Here is a 12,013-nt window from a genome sequence, read left to right on the forward strand (position 1 = left end):
TGTACGTACCTATGTTTAGATAAAGACATGTAAATGATACCTCTCGAGTGCGAAACGATGCATTTTAAAACATTAAATAATATTGGTAATGACAATTCATTTCTTTCATTTGACTAAATCAGTTCCCAATATGATTGCTTTACTTCTATTTATTTGCAAAGATAATACCATGTTCTCTAACTATTTTACTAAAATGTACATAAGTCTTATAAATATGTATACATGAATTTATATATATGACATATACGTAGAAAAATTTATTTATATGTTCATATATGACAACGCATTGCCCTAGTAATAATTCATTTTAAAATTCCATATCTAAGTTTATATCATAATATACTTGGGGCAAAAATATAATATATCATAACCTAATTACGCTTCAAAGATATCAAACGCAAAATTTGTTTAAGAAGTTTTAGTTTCTCACATTGAAACCAAAAATTAAATTCCAGACCTCTTATTCAATAACAAAAGCATTATAGACATGTCCACTGTTATGTTAATACAGTATTAGTTAGTTACAAATATGAAAGCTACACAATAGTACTAAAATAACAGACTTTTGAGTCCGTCTTAGTGCTGCTCATGTGACCATTAACTTAGTCTTTTATGAGACGATCCTTTTGAAGTTGTTTTATTAATGAGACGTACTATCGTATATTAAAAGACGGAGATCGCAAAATCGATCGAGCGAGAGGATTTTGTGATGCAAAACCTAAGATTTCACGGCTATTGCTATCAAATAATGTATATATAGGGTACAATCAAAAATCAAGTTTTAGAAATAACTTATTAATTATAGAGTATAAAAAAGCGTATCAAAAATTCAAATTAATACATAGTAAATTTATTACTATTTATTATCTGTCCCTTGAGACTGTACTGCCAAAAATTATTGTGCAGTCGCATTCTTATAGAAAAAATAAAAATATTAAAATGATCACTTTATACAGGATATATATATATATAAAGCATTTTGCTTTTAACGTAACAAAGAAAATAAAAAAGCCAACTTCCAATAATAATGAAATTCTCGTAAGAGTTTTACTAGATGCATTTACTTTGTTTCGCTGCGATATCTTAAGCACACTTCAGTTGCAATATCTAAGAAGCAATCATCTCCGGAGGCGGCCTCCCCTTCTGTGTGGGAGAGCCTTTAGATAACGCCAACGCGCCGAGCTTCCTACATAAAGCGGTAATGTACTGAATTCGTCCCTGTATTTATTTAGTTTTGCAAAGTTAATGAATCTTTAATAAAGTAACAAATTTCCTTTTAGAATTTTCCACTAGATTTATAAAGCTTTTCTTAAAGCTATTTTGGCCATTTCAATTTCTAGATTAACAGAAAATACCATGATATTTATTTTGACTATTTTATTTTGCCCCAAAACACTTTGCATTGTTAAGTCATTGGTCTGTCGCAATCTAACAGGCAAAATAAATAAATAAGAAGTATTTTATTTATTGCTTTACTGTCTTAATAACAAACAATGATTATTCACGATGATAAGTTTTCTATTTCGTACATTATAAGGATAGTAAGGCTTTAAAGTATTTGATAGTTTTGTAATTAATTTCATTCTATCAAGGATTTTTCGGTTTTGATTGACATTAAATGTTTGACAAATGTGTAAAAAGCGAAAGGTTTTTTTTACTATTTTGCTTCTAATATTTTCTTAAGAACTTTCCTCGGGACCTTTTCACGAGTTTACTAATGTTTCATTATTATTAATGTTAAATTCCAGTCGAGCAATGGTAGCCCAGTGGTAGAGGTCTAAGACATGCGATCGTAGGTCACGGGTTTGATTTCTGGGTTGCAATCTTATACTATTCACTCTTTGTGCATTAATTATATAGTGGCGATCCTGTCCTCTTCACAAAAACAAGTTTTCACAGGGTGGACCGCAGCATCTTCTGCGTATAATATTACACCGCGAATGCCAACCCCTCTATCAAGCGAGACGATTAATGATTAGCCTCCTAGAGATATCTTTTGAGGTGACCTATGCCTTGCAGAGGGCGTCTGTGGGCAAAGACAAGTGTTAGATATATTTCAATACTGTATATTACTACAGTTTTAAAATTAGCTTCATCTACTTTATATTTACAGCTGCAGATTTATTTTTTGTGTGCCAGTTTTTGTATCTGTCAAAGTCAGCTACTTTTCAATATACCATTTTACTAATAAAATTTCTCTAAATATAGACGGTGCATTATATGTATTTGCCAAAACGCTACGTTCATTCTATTTAAATCTTACATGTGAAACTTTTTATTCATTATGTCAAAACTTACTTTTAGCATATAGTAAATATTGGTTTGACAAATGCAATATAGAAAGCTCGGGTGATGTTAAATGCCACAACGCATCCCCAGTCGCGACGAATTTTGACTGCGAATTATTCAAACAACGCAGGTGCGTCTATGCCGGCACTTGCTTTTACTCGGAAACCATTTGCGCTTTGGTTACTTTAGTCTCAATGAATTATTTATAGTATAAGAATGCGGCAGATTGACAATGATCACTGGGTATTATGCAATATTTTATTTTAAAAAAATACTCTTTTATTTGCAAAAAATACGTTTTTTACATAACTTAATCTTCATCTATAGAGATAAGATCTATTTATTCATAACATATTGGTCCATTTAAAGTGATCATTTGGGAACGTAAACAAAAACACATGAAAAATCATCATCATCATTGCCGCCGAACGTCGCCCTCAGCAGGACCTGGACCTCCCCCATTAATTTCCAAATCCAGTTTGAAGAGACCTACATCCATCGTCTTCCAAGAAGTACCTCAATGACGTCATCTGTCCAACAAGTTGGTGGATGACCTATGCCACGCTAGCCTGTCTGTTGTCTACTTCAGAATCTTAAGGCCCCAGCGATCTTTTATTCTACGCGCTATATGGTCTAACCAATTGCCATTCCTTATGTGAAAACCTTAATATACCTTCGTCCAACTTACCGGACCTTCTCAAGAAAAATCTACAGCAGAATCTTTTGATGAGTTGGCCCGGCACATTGTCCTAAATCTCAATTTACCAGTCTTTAGCGCTTGGGCAGCGACTTGAAATAAATTAATGTACCAACTAATATATAATTGTGTAAGAAAAATTGTAAAAATTATAAAACTCTGACGTACCTCGCAGCTGGTAGAAGAAAGATCCGTATCAAATAGCGGCAACCCTCTTCCAACTGTCTGCGTTTAGTAAAAACGAAAAAAATTAAAAAAAAACACTAGCGATACAAATCAGAATTAATAAAAAAAAACAAATGCCATTTTGATTTTCTAATCCGATAAGGTACGTCACGTACGTAATTTCACAGCAAATAGGATCAAATTAAGCTATAAAGTAATGCTATCTTTCACCACAAAAGACAAGAAAAGATTTCAAACACTCTCATATTTGAGTAGATGCCACAACAAAATCAATCAGGTTTAAATGTACTTTTACAAATATCTTTAATACAGTATGTTTTTTTTACTAGCTTTTATTTGACACGGTTAGCTAGCATAGTATTCTTCCCATTATTTAATTACATTTATTAACACATTAACATAGTAATTCACATTTATTAACTATACCAGTTACAGCTTTGAGTTAAAATTTAGACCTTATATATCGCTTTGCTTACGCCTGAAACGAACATTTACAGGATATTTTACAACAAAAAATAAGTCCTGTTATGTGTCTAACCTATATTTATTACATGTTTAGGAGAACATACTACTCATCTCGACATTTTGATATATTGATAATTTGATAATTTAGTATACTAATCAGCAAGTAAATCACGCCCTGAATCTGAAATGGTAATGATGATGAAATGCATTGTTTATATATGAAATATAAATATTAATATTTAATATTTGTATATAACATCTATCAGACATCGATATCAAACGCAATGCAATGTTAATCAATAATAAAAATGAAATTCTGATATTCCGCGATACATTTTCGTCTAGTCTACACGTATCTAGCGAAAGCTCACGTCGGATTCGGGGTCAATGACCCTCCACCCTCAGCCGCGGCTTTTGACGAGCAGGCGCGTTCGAAGCCGCCACCTGCTGACACTAACATATTGTTCAAGCTGAACAAGATTAACTTATAAAGGACATAATACCTACCATAGAGAACATGACACATTTAAATTTGGAATCATCCGTAATTTTAAATTAAAAACGTTATAAATTATTATAGCATTATTTTTATCCCGCTCGTTATCTTTCTACATCTGTCCATTAGTGGACGTCTTATTAAAATGATGATGATAATGAATGCAACAAAACAGTTTTAAGACAATCCTTTGTATAATTATATGAATTAACTGTCTATCTAAATAATTTAAATTGAAATACGTTTAATAATTTTTATTCGTTCAAAAATAAGGTCACATATGCAACAATTTATTTGGTAACTGGTCAAAATTTTTTTCTCATAAAAATGGTACAGTCTTCGTCATTTCAGCCCATAGACGCCCACTGCAAGGTATTGCCTCCCCAAAAGATGTCTATGGGGGATATACCACAATCGACGTGCAGGCGTGTTTGCGATTGTAGTGTGGTATTATGGTACGGAGAGAACGCTGATGCCCATCCTCTGGAAACTTGTTTGTGAACGGTGGAAATTCTATGTAATTAATGCATAAAGTGTGAAATTCATAAGATTATTTTTATCTTGATCGCAAATCTCAGTTCTCTACCACTACTTATATTAATTATACAATTCTTAAATGATCAAAGTATTGAATGTTTTAATAAATACTCGATCAAGAACTAAATGAAAGTAAACACGCGAAGTCGGATCAGGTGAGTTCGTAGGTTATATTATCCGTAGTGGACAAATTAAATTCCACTTTAAAGTAACACAGTATAAGAGCTATTTTAAAATGAACAGTCGTTTGATAATTGATTTTCAGCTTAGGATTTAGATTATTTCATTAAGCGTTATGCGCAGCGTTACTAATAGGGCTAACAAGTCAAGAGCTAAAAGGAAAAAGTCAACAAAAGTCTTTTTTAGTATTAACTTTTTATTTGAAGAGTAATTTAGGGTTGGATGTTCAGAATTATAAAGAACTAAGAAAATACTAATTGAAAACTTGGAGAGACGCAAAAGAACCAAAGTCACCGACGTAATTGTTAGTCTGTAGTGGCAGTGGGCGTGGCACATCGCCCATGTAACTGATGGTCGTTGTGGTCGAAAGTTTCTCGAGTGGCGACCATTAGCCAGTAGACGCGATATGGATAGGTCCTCCACTTGAAGAACCGTCAACATAAAGTCGCGGGAAGTCTGGATGCAGGCAGTGTAAGAGCGGCCATCGTAGTGATCTTTGGAAAAGGCCTTTTCCTTGCATTGGCCGTCTATCAGCTGAAAAAAAAGAGAATACGAGAAATTACGTATTAATTTTTTTATTACGCTGAACTACTTCAATTTTGGATATCATGAGATTAACTACAATTACTTTTTGTAATTGAGGTAGGTGAGACAATTTTCTTCTACAACTTTCATATTGGAATATATACTTGGATTATCATCATTTCTACCCATAGAGATTCACTGCAAGGTATAGGCCTACTCCAGAGTTCCCAAAACTTTTTTGTGTCGACCCCTTGCCATGTTTTTCCGTGTTGGGTAGATCCCCTACTTACCTGATATTGATTTCCTGTATATTTCTAACTGTAGTGAAGTTTAGTGTTAAAAACTTAAAGTAAAAACACATGTTATGGTATGAAAATGTATTGCGACCATAAAACGAATACCAACATCCCCAACTTACACAATTTTATAAACATATATAATATTTTTTTACTTCATAGGTACTTTTATAAATAATATAAATGTTTTGATATTATAAGATAGTATGATGTTAATAAATAGGTAAATAGGATAGTACTATCAGTGTATGTGTTGAGATTCACTATCGTGGACCCCCATTTTCATTTAATGGACCCCCAAACTTTTTTTCGCTGACTTAGACCCCTTGTAGGTTGTCATAGACCCCCAGGGGTCGATATAGACCACTTTGAGAATCACTGGCCTACCCCTCAGATATCTATGGGGGGATATACCAATGACCTTCATGCTTGACAGACGAATTGGCGATTGCGGTGTGGTATTATGGTACGCAGAAGACACTGCTGTTCATCCTCTGGGAACTTGTTTGTGAGCAATGGCAATCCTAAATAATTAAAGCACAATTTGTGAATTATAAGAATATATCCCAGGAATCGAACTCGCGACCTACGATTGCAAGTTTTAAGTTCTCTACTACTAGGCAATCACTGCACAGAAACTGAATTATTGCTATAATATATATAATAATGATTCTTAAAACTAATTTTAGTTTTTATAACGTAATCAGTGACAAATAACTTCTAATGGTAATTCATATTTAATGACAGTGAAATTCAATTTTACAGATACATATCGAATTCGATTAAGAATTTTGCTCTAACTGAAAATATAAAGATATTATTAAAACAGATAAACTATATTATAACATTGTTAAAGGCAGTATATAGCTTCATATTGCTTGAAAGGCAATAGTCAGTTAAATTATTGTGTGAGTTCATACAAAGTTGCAGCCGTGGACCCGAGGCGCTGTTTACAAGGAACCTATTGCTCCTGGGGGCCGTGTCAGTGTTTCTGACCGATAACGTCACGAAACAATATCTCATATGTTATGACCCAAGCGGGAACTGTTTGACCGAAGTCATAACTGTCTTAACCGTACGAAAACTCGTCGTTATATATATATATATATATATATATATATATATATATATATATATATATATAAATATATATATATATATATGCCAAACGTAATTGTAACGGAATATATACGGTGGTTAAAATTTATTTTGTAGAATTAGATGGCGCTAGAAGCGATATGCCTTGCACTATCATTTGACATGTAAGGATATTCGACTCACGTGTAGTATATAAATATATATAAGTCCACCATAGCCTTAGTAGTGTCATATAGTACAACATCGTTCAGAGAATCTTCTTATACTCGCCTAGCAGTGAAAGAACTTCTAGAGAGATTGGAACCTTCGCCGACATATTATACAAAGAAGTTTTTACACCTATCCACACACACGTATATAGGTTAGCAACAATGCTGCAAATGTTATGCAGTGTACGTGTATATATACCGCTCTGTATTTTAAAATTTAAAAAAAAAAAACTTCTCACAGAATTATTTCTGTGAGAAGTTTTTTTTGTACAACTTTCTTTCTCTTTTAAACAACTTTCCGTTAAACAAACCACAAAGATAACAATAACAAAATTTAATATTTAATTTTATATCTTTTATTTACTTCGACTTGTTACAGTTCAGAAATACTTCGCTTCATAAACACGGTTTTACAGTTGATATGTTCTCATCATATTTTACTTAATTTCATACAATTCTCTCACAAACATTGTCTTTAAAATTAAAAAGAAGAAGTAAAGTGAATCTGCGAAGACGAGAAGAACCTTGTGACATAGAACACACGAACATATCTTTTATTAACCTTGTAATGTTTCCAACACACAGAATGACGGTAATGACGTAATCCTACAAATCCAGATTTCTGGATTAATCATCGGATTTTCATCACCTGGATTTTGGGTTCTAGGATATGCCGATGGTCGCATAATGTTATGTTTTTCTTCACAATTTTGGAACAGTGAAGATATACTTCATACAACATCTTTTTCCTACTCAGAAGTCGATCAGAATCGACCCCACTACTTGCGATCATAAGTCACATTTCTTAACCACATGGCTACAAATTTAATTCTTGTTTTATACATTTTGCTCCCAAAATAATTTTCCCCTTCCTAGTATTTTTATTCGCAACTTGTATTCGGTTATGCTAATATATAATTCAAACTGCGCGCCTGTCTGTATAAATGCACGTGACATAGAAATGCAACGAAGAAAACCATTTTAAGGAGACTAACGTATCTTTGGAACATAAAGGTCAAACTAATTGAAATCGAGGTGCTATTTTAATAGTATTTGTTGTTTATTCCGCGTTGAACCGCTCAACGGTAAATAAAGCTCTCTCCTCAATAATAATTTTTTAATGTTGTAATGACGAATATTTTTTACGGTTGATACGTCCAAACATGGATGAATTCGCAACCCAAAATTGAAGATAATAAAAAAGTTTTAACATTATTGTGAGTTGTGGTACAGTTTGAATTTATTAAGACAATGTTACGCTGGCTAAAAGGGATTCTCAGAAATCGTGTTGGATTGGAAATTTTCCGTTGTCAGAGTAATGTTGCGAAGGGCTGAAAACTGAAAAAATCACCTATGAATTAGTTTCAAGCGTTTTTTCGCCTATGTTAATAGTGTATTACTAATTACTATTTTTAAGATTTTTTTTGTTTACAGAAATATTTTCCTTACCACTATATGAAAAAGATCACTGGTCGCCGCTATCATTTCATTATATTTCATTAATGTAATTGTTTTGATTAATTCTTTTTTAAGCAAGTTTAATATATATTTTATTTATAAGAGACATTATAACAGAATCAATTATAAAAGTAAATAACGAAATGTTTATTTATATCGAAAGATTTAAATAACATCTATTTAAGATCAGGAATAGTGAAATTAGTTTATTTATATCCAGAAATGAGCAGACTAGCACAAATTTAATTTCCGACGTCCACGTTTAAGATCTTGTGCCGCCAAATGGAGTTAGCTAACGAAGTTCCATTCGGATCGCATGATCTCTGATAGCGCAGTCTAAATAAAATCAGATACTCTGTAGTGTTATTGCACTGCGACTTTTATGCAAGAAAAATTCATTCTTATACTAGTATGATATTTATTTTTAATACAAACATAACTTCGCAAACCAGTGAAATACGTTAAAATAATCATAATATTTAAATTACTGTATGTATGATAAAAAAATACAAAAATGAGACTAATTTTTATGCGATTTGTATCCAAAAAAGTTCGCTTAATGGATACTCAAAAACTAAATCTTAATAAACAAGTGTTAAACGAATTTCACGAGATTTAACCCATAATCCTATAACATGGCAATATATTATACTTTAGCCATCCTTCAAATAAGCTAATTTGTCTAAAATAAAAAGTGTTCCGTATATATAATACTTATTATATATAGCTGGTATGGCTGGAGTGATTCGGTGCGTGTGATAAGCGAAGATAAACGGCGTGCAAGACGTCAGCTTCCGTTAACTTCCGAAAGGGTAGATATCAAACAGCGCAATCAAAGAAAAAAATCGTTTTTAATTTAAATTCGATAAAATAGTAATAAGTCGCCCGAGCCGAGGCTCCCCAAACCTTCGAGCTTTGTTACCTTAAAAGATGTCTTAGGTTAGGTGCACTCTACGCCCTACAACCTTATACCCACGGAATCTGCAAATGCCATTTGGGCAGCAGTGATAGTCCTATAACAAAAACTTTTAATTTTCTGGTTTTCTCTAAAATAATCGACAAATTTTTATTATTTTTTTAGTAAAAAACTTTAAGATAAAGAACTTTAAAGTTATCAAATTACACTCTTCTTGTGCGCAGTTAGACCAAAGAATGAATTAAGTGATTGACGGTATCCCAATATAAAATATCCATGATGTATACGCTCTAGCCGCGAGACTCATGTGGTGATGTATATTTTACTGTAAAAAAGCATGCGCTATGCGCTATCAGCAAATTCTGTGAAGTATTAAATACCAATGGGCAAACGAAATAAAAAAAAATATATAGATCTTTAAGTGACGGCACAGATATTTTTTATTGTACCTTAGCAAGCAAATGTCGCGACTATTCAGCCACTGCTAAGAAAAAATGTATTTTATAATAAGATTTTCAATAGAACCGTTTTGAAACAGCCTACATGAAACGTTTCTAGATGACCTTAATAAAGTCGTCCGTACACCTTACGTGTGGACGTCAAGCGTTGCGCTTGTCGGTCTGTGGTCACCACTGCAACACCATAAGACCTCAGGGACCCCCTCTTCTGCGCTATAGGGTCTGTCCACTGCCACTTCAACTTGCCACTTCGACCTAGTAAAGAAATCCCGAGCATAGCTCTCATGCTTTGATGAGCGACTGAGAATCCGTCAAAGTCAGAGACCATATTTCATAGCCATTACTGAAAACACAAATGAAGTCAATCATTTATTGGTAATATGTCGATTACGTATCACATTCCTTGACAGTATATATACGATACGTTTTACTTATTTTATTATTTAAATGCTCGTTCCCTCTGCTCTGTTTGGGGCAGGGACGTTACAATGCTGGTGCAAATTTATTTTTAAATTTTTTATTTCTATTGCTCTCTTCCTTTTCTGTCCTCGCATCTTCCTTCCGTTCCTAAAATCCTTCATCTTTCATTTCTTCACATTCTGATCTTCCTTCATACGTCACCTTTCTTTCCCCGTCTACATTACTGATTCATTTGGTTTTTATTTCGCAGCATATATTTACTAGTTTTTTACAAATTTTTTTTACCCGACCTTTTTATATAAACCTTGTTCCCATTCCGAGTAATGGTCTGCTGCATAATCTCTGCAGAACTTTAGAAATGCATGACGATGTCTGACGTCGCCCATAAGGGAGGTGATACTTTTCTCTTCTACTTTCTTATCCACCTCAACCTGGAGATCAAGGCTGAAGCTTTTGCTTATTGGCGTTTGACAAATATACATATTTTTTTAAATAGAATCAATAGTTTTCTATTGTAAAGACTTATTTTAAATGATTATGTTGGAAACAATTGCAAAATATATTGTCTTTAAATTGCCACATTTAGTAAGATTTATATTTTCCTGTGAATTAAATTTGTATTGACAATAAAGAACACGCAGCAGGAAATATACTTTTTTAATTTTATTGTCTGCGTTCTAAAACTATTTGATCTACTGAATATCAAACTTTTATAGTTCCATTAATAGTCCATACATCCTGTTGTCGTGGCGGTCGATGCACCTGTCTGGGAAATCCTGTGTTTGAAACTTTGCCAAATCGAGACTTGCGTTCGGTAATAAGTTTACAAATCTATCAGGTACACTACTATACATTATAACCTAGTAGTGAAGGATTTCGACTTATAGTAGTAGGTCCCTAGTTCGAATCCGGGCAGACAGCCGTCTGTGTACTATATAACATTGCCAGATTACAAAAGGACACTGTCATTAGAAACTAGCACGTTATATTTAAAAAATTGTTTTTTTTTTCGCGCTATCTTCGCTATGTTTAAAACAACTCCATATTTATTTGAGATCTGTTTATTTACTGAATATTTAGAAAAAGTAAACAAAGCTTATTACAACAATTCTTTCTGAATTAAAGAGACAAAAAAAATTAGAAACAATCTTTATAAATTAACTGAATTCCGTTCAATAAGGACTGTATTTATTGATTATAGGTTTCCAGTAGCAAAATTGGTTTTCAAAATTGAATAAGCCATACCTTTATTTTGATTAATATTATTAAAATGAATTTTGATAGAGGCGCAAATTTCTTAATAAATTTTGACCGCTTTATAAGACACTATTGAAGTCTTGTCCGTCGAAATGCCTTTAGTTTAACCATGAACTTTATTGTTGTAGTGCTAATATAGTCCCTAAGTTTGTTGTTAAGGTAACCCCATAAAAAGTCCATAGGGATGAGGTCCCAGGCGGCCAAATGTGACTGAAACAGCTTCATGGTCTCTGGTAGTATAGAGTGACGCCATCTTGTTAAAACCATGTGTGTAAATTGAAGGCAGCATAAATACTACTGCTACTGCTGAACATTTGTGTGACTGCCACTGATTATTTAAGTGTTATTGGTGTTAATAACCCGTAATCGCTATCATATCTTCATCATTTCAACCGTCCGCATCATTCCGTTGCCGGCATACAGCAACCTTCTTGACTATGTAGTTGGTCTACCTAGTATGATACCACCCGCGCCGCGTCTTATTTTGAACTAAATCGGTTGGATATATCAAAGCCAGGTTCAAATA

This window comes from Battus philenor, unplaced genomic scaffold, assembly GCF_028537555.1.
Source record: "Battus philenor isolate CCGP_79_NKW_IND1 unplaced genomic scaffold, ilBatPhil1.0.hap1 SCAF_5, whole genome shotgun sequence".
NCBI lineage: Eukaryota > Metazoa > Arthropoda > Insecta > Lepidoptera > Papilionidae > Battus > Battus philenor.